This window comes from Oculina patagonica, chromosome 7, assembly GCF_052425735.1.
Source record: "Oculina patagonica isolate OP01 chromosome 7, crgOcupat, whole genome shotgun sequence".
Taxonomy (NCBI): Eukaryota; Metazoa; Cnidaria; class Anthozoa; order Scleractinia; family Oculinidae; genus Oculina; species Oculina patagonica.
The window spans coordinates 19,191,292-19,197,291 of NC_135764.1; the positions used below are offsets into that span (position 1 = coordinate 19,191,292).

At 37.6% G+C, this 6,000-nt stretch overlaps 1 pseudogene; it reads left to right on the forward strand.

The window, feature by feature from the left end:
* The first annotated feature begins 4,514 nt into the window (after positions 1-4,514).
* On the forward strand, positions 4,515-5,474 carry LOC144659263 (histamine H2 receptor-like; annotated as a pseudogene).
* The last annotated feature ends 526 nt before the right edge of the window (positions 5,475-6,000 follow it).

The window sequence follows — 6,000 nt, forward strand, 5'->3', positions numbered from 1 at the left end:
GTCGATTAGCGGAGCGTGTTTGTCACACTCAGCCGTGAAGTTGCACTTCTACAAAGACCAGGCTTCAACGACGTTGGTCGAACACAACACAGTATGCCACGGGACTTTCTTCAAATCACTGCAGAAATTTGCTGGATCGTATTTAGCATAATTCCTGCACTTTATGACACGAGGTAGCTCTTTGAAGTTGTTTATCTTTCTAACTGAAATTAGCATATCATGATCACTCAGACAGGATTCAGCAACTACGGCTCGAGAAATGTTTCGTGGATTTGTTGTGGCAAGCAGGTCAATAAGTGTAGCGGTGGTTGACGTAGTCCGTGTTGGTTTATTAATCAACTGTGTTAAACCAAAGGATTTAAAAATCTCTTTCAACTTCTTGGTTTCAGGGCTTGGTTTCTTTGGCAAATAATCACAATTGAAGTCCCGAGCCCGTTGACAATAATTTCTTTTCCCTCAGCCGCAGCACAGTCCAGGCAGTCGTGATCCATATAATCAATGTCTGGCTGGCTAACTGACTCTGATGGTGGCCGATAAAATGTTCCAAACGGTATGCCTTTAGATTTGGGCAGAAACATCTCAATCCAAACAACCAAGTGTTTGGTCGGAGACGTTCCCTCATATTTTAAAGACTATTTCCTGTTACGTAGCCAGGGCGACAAGCAACATGTTTTTAATCAGAGATGCACTAGATCGTTTTTTACTGACATTATACTTCCAAACATTCATTTAGATGTCGCTAAACAGCCAAAGGAACGTTTTCAAGCTATCTCTGCTTTTTTATTCTTAGCTTATTTCTAGAACATTTTTAATTCGTAATTTAACTTATTTTTTATGAGAACACTAGTACTTCTTTTTAAACTTTTTAACTTTTTTAGCAGTTTAGCGGTATAAGTTTTTATAGATAGATTGATAGATATTTATACATTCTCTCTTTTATTTTTAATTTTTTTTATTTTACACAGGGCCCCCGTTGATACCAGTCCTGTGACTTAAGGGGTCATCCTGTTAAAATATCGATTATTATTATTATTATTATTATTATTATTATTATTATTATTATTATTATTATTATTATTATTATTATTATTATTATTATTATTATTACAAGTGAAACCGGTAAAAACAATATATAATTATATATTCCATAGAAAAACAGGAAAATGTGAAAAGGTGAAAAAAAAAAGATTAGTGTGTATCAATCTGCAGCTTACTTTTATAAGTAAATGCCTACCGGTACATTGTGCGGTTCCAGAAAATTCCATACTCATCCCAAGGATGGTCATTGGAAATTCCGAAGGGGAAGGAGGGCGCAATAGCCCAAATTTTTAAAAGAAAGTATGAAGCTAAACTGAAAGTTTGAGGGGGTCGGAAGGGTCCATCCTTGGGGTAGGTATGGATATTTTTGGAACCACACATTATAATTAAACTGCCATTAAGGTCGAGACACACTAGGCGACACGTCGCTGCAACACGTCGCGGCAACAGTCACCTCGTGTGACATGCAACAAATTATGTCGCTGCAACAGAATTTTGTCGCTGCGACGTGTCGCATGAATTCAAACTGGTTTGAACTTGTGCGACCGTACTCGTCGCAGCGACAAAATGAGCGATAGCAGCGTTGTTGAAAGCAGCGTTGTTGCAGCGTCTGTACACGTCTGCGACAAAATATGAATTAACCAATGAGAGCGCGTCATGTATTTTCGCCATATTGAATATGGGAAACTACTTTGCATTTCCACTCTTCCAAATTTGCTGTTTCTACACCAAACAAACACCTTGTCGCAGCGACTTAGTTGTAAGCAGTACACACGGAGCGACTTGTCGCCACGACCTGTCACTGCGACTTGTTGCATAGTTTGTCCCGACCTTTACACTATTGAAGACACTGTAGTCTGTGCTAGAGTAAATTTATGGTCTGCGATAATAATTTCGTAAATTCTCTGTAATTTCAATTTTTTTTATTAAAACAAAGGAGCAATTGTAGAATACCCCGCCATTATTCGTCTGCTCCCATGGTCTACAGTCTGCAGTGAAATTTTGTTGTTACCGGTAAGTTATATTTCACTCATAACGCAGTCCGCAGTCATGCAGTCCATTGATCAAAATTTGATTTAATTGTTATAACCGCCTGCCACCGCGGTCCACAGTCCCGTAGTGTTTTATTTGAAAATAATACAAAGTCTGCTAATCGCCTGCCACCGGGGCCCGTAGTCCCGTAGTCGATTCTAAGAAATGCTAGTAAATGTTATAATCGCCTGCCACCGCGGTCCGCAGTCCCGTAGTGGATTTAAGAACAGTAGATATCCTGAACACAATATAAAGGCTAACCCGCAAGCAACCTAATCACAGTCCGTAGTGTACCCAGAATTCTACATGTTAACAATATATAGTGTTGCCCTTACAAATATAGATAGCTAACCGTGAACAGGCTATCCAAAGTGCATATTAGGCTAACCGAAATGAATAAGTAGGCCTCTCTAAACACAAAACATTCTGTCCCATGTGTTCACTATGGGACTGCAGACCACGGTGGCAGACAGGAAATGCGTGACTACGGACAGCGGTGGCAGGCAATCTAAACACCAAACTTTTTGTGTCGGGCCGTGGACCGTGGACTGCGGTGTCATTAAAATCAATTCCGCATGAAATTTTAATATTTGTATGATTACTGCGGACTGCGGTGGCAGTCATTTCAGTTATGCAAAAAAAGTGCCGGGGTATTCTACAATCATGCCAAAACAAAATAGTTTTGTCATGAACCCATAATGGTTTCAAAACTTACATGTAATAAAGTGTCAGTATTCACATGTAGCCTTATTGGGTTCTGGGATGTTCATATTAGATAAATGGCTATAAATGTCACTAAAGTATATTCAGGTTTAAACTGGCAACATGTGGGAAATATCAATCATGTGACATCATAATTGTGAAAATTCACTACATTGTTACTGCAGCGAGATATAACGCGTAATTTGTAAAAAAAATCTCGACAAACTGAGACTTCAAGCATGAGGCAACTTTTATATTAAGGTTATGTTATTCCCCAGTACAGCAGCTAAGACAGGAGAAATGCTTAACGTTGCATTTGATAACAAAATAGGAAAAAGAAGACGACAGAAAATCGTTGGAGACCGCCTCGAGAAGTCCGGCTAGGTAGACATTAAAACTGTTTACTTAATTATCTATATTCAGTTAATTTAGTTATAAGGAGTTCATTTTGTTTCAAAGTTTTATTTTCGTCTGTGATCAATCCACTATTATCAATCCACTGTGATCAATCCACTATTTCTATTGTTTAAAAAAGAACATTACTGGTATAGCTAACATAAATTGGCGAACCTGTTACTCACTTCTCATATATATTTCATAATAACTTGGTAAATTCCAGTGTCGGTTCTGTCCGACGTAAAATTAAGGTAAGTAAAGGGTCTAAAAGAAATCATGTTCGGAAAATGATCAAAACTGATTGAAATTTGATTTGAAGACTTTTTAATTCTCACTGACTACTATAATATGAGATGAAGTGAGCAAATGTTTTCGCAATGTTTTTCCCATGCGAATTAACCTCTTTGTCCAAACAATTAATTTTTCTTTCACAGTTCATTTTCGTGAGCCGTGATTAACCTTCGCTAATTCAGTTCCATTAAATTACATTTGTATTGTTGTCGACTGCTGTTAGAAAGATCCGCTTGCTTATCACATTTGTTAATTTACCGGAATGGTTCACTTCAATTAACAAACTGAATAAACGCACTATTACCAGTTTTTAAATCTTTGGAATATTTTGGCGTAACGTTTTGCGTGGTATTAAAGTAGTTTTCGAACTGAGTTCTACTATAGTAGTGAACTCGGAATCGAGAAATTTATTACCATTTATTTCCTGTTTTAACTACTGATGAAACCATTACTCGCAATAAAAAATTGATACAAATAGTGAATATGGCTTTTTAGATTTTTTACACCGACAAAGAAAAAGCGGTACGCGACTAGCATCAAAGATTGTCAAGCGTGAAATATTACACGAACATAACCAATTCACATTTATTAAAACAAAGTTGAGTATTCCGGCAGGCTTTATAGCCACGATAAAAGGATACAGGGATAGTTGAAGCGGCGACTGAATGAGTACAATTCTAGTTATGTCGATTCAATCCGTAAGCCTGGCACGGTTTGAAAGAAAATGAGTCACCATTAAGATCTGACTACATTAAGGTCCAAAGTCATTTCACGGTAAGAAGTGAGGAAAGCAGAGAGCAGTTTTTAGCCAATCATATAGAACTAGATTGTAGAGAAGCAAATTATTTACTTTAAAAGGAAAGCCATCAGTCAGAAGAAACCAATTACTCTTGAATTAAAACAATATGTTAATAGCTTCCAAAATGATCGATTATCGGTGTTAAACAAACGCTACATGGAAAAAAAATAAGTGGAAAACATTTGCACGCTGAAAAAACCCGATTAATTAACACTCTGGCTTCAGTACTGTTATTCCGCAAAAGACGCGTTTCAAAATGAACGATCTTTCCGGATTCAATGTTACAAACATTACGAACACGTCTGCAAAAACATCCAGTGGAGACGACACACAAAATGTTTCACTCGAGGTTAACTTAATCATCGTGATTATCACTAACTTCATCACTTGTCCTTTGACTATTCTGCTCAACGTGTTGGTCATAATGGCCGTGAAAAGAAGACCAAGACTCCAGAGCTACACCAACATCTTGCTGGCTTGTTTAGCGGGAACTGACGTCTTAACTGGCCTCACAGTGCAGCCATCGTTTATCGTTTGGAAAATGCGCGAGTTACTTGGTGTGAAAAACAATGACATAATTGTTGATTTTCACAACTCTTCTCTACGGCTTGTGGGCATGTGTTCGCTTTTTCATCTGGCGTTGGTTACTTGTGAGAGACTTATAGCGATCAAATTTACTACACATTACCCTTATATTGTCACAAAACGAAACATTCAGGTAGCAGTGATCGGACTTTGGATCGTCAGTCTTTCATTCAATGTACTTTTTGGACTGGATACTTTATACGAAACACTATTTTTAAGCCAGTTACGGCGATCGCTACAGGCTTTTGTTTTGATTTCGTGTGTCCTTTTTATTTCGTCTGCTTACGCCATATTGTATTGTGAAACACTTCGCCACCGAAAAATGATCAAAACTCAACAGCTACCACAAGAAGAAGTGGAAAGGTTTGAGAAAGAAAACAAAGCGCTCAAGACAACTATGTTTGTAGTCGGTGCTGTTAAGCTATGCTTTGTACCCGTAGCTTTCTTCCTCCTATAGAGATTTTTGATCGGGGTGCAATTCCGTCACTATTCTCTTTTTTTACCGTGGGTTCGTACGTTTGGTATGTTAAACTCACTTCTTAATTCACTGATTTACTGCTTGCGGCAAAAAGAAATGAGAAAGTTTGTATTTCGATTTAAAATACAAGCCGTGGATAATGTAAACCAATAATAACAAGAATGCATTTATGTTACGTAGAAATTCGACATTTGTGTCACCACAAATGAAATAATTGTTCCATTGATGTAAATAACTACTGTTACAAACTAATTCTGAGAATAAACATGGAAGAAATTTTGCTATAAACATTAGCTGCTAGTCAGTTCACCGATAAATTTGATCCCCTACTCTCCCCAAGTTTCGGGCTTGTAGTTAAACTTGCATCGTCTTCCTGCAGGAGAGCCCTTCCTTTTAAAGTTTTACGTTTATGTTTAAATGTCTCAAATATAATCTCTTACTGCCCGGGTGCAATTCGCTTTGTGTTCAACGCGGTGATTTCTTGTGGAATTACACTTGAATTTATATTTGATTTCTTTCCGTATTTAAGGTCGCGGGGGACACCTTAGGCTCATCATTATACATTTATTTAAAGCGTATGCACGAAGTGCAACGACTGACATCGACAACTTTACGAGATATTCATGACTGGATAAAAATATGAGCGCGTGCGCGTGATTTTAAAAAAATCCTGTTTCTT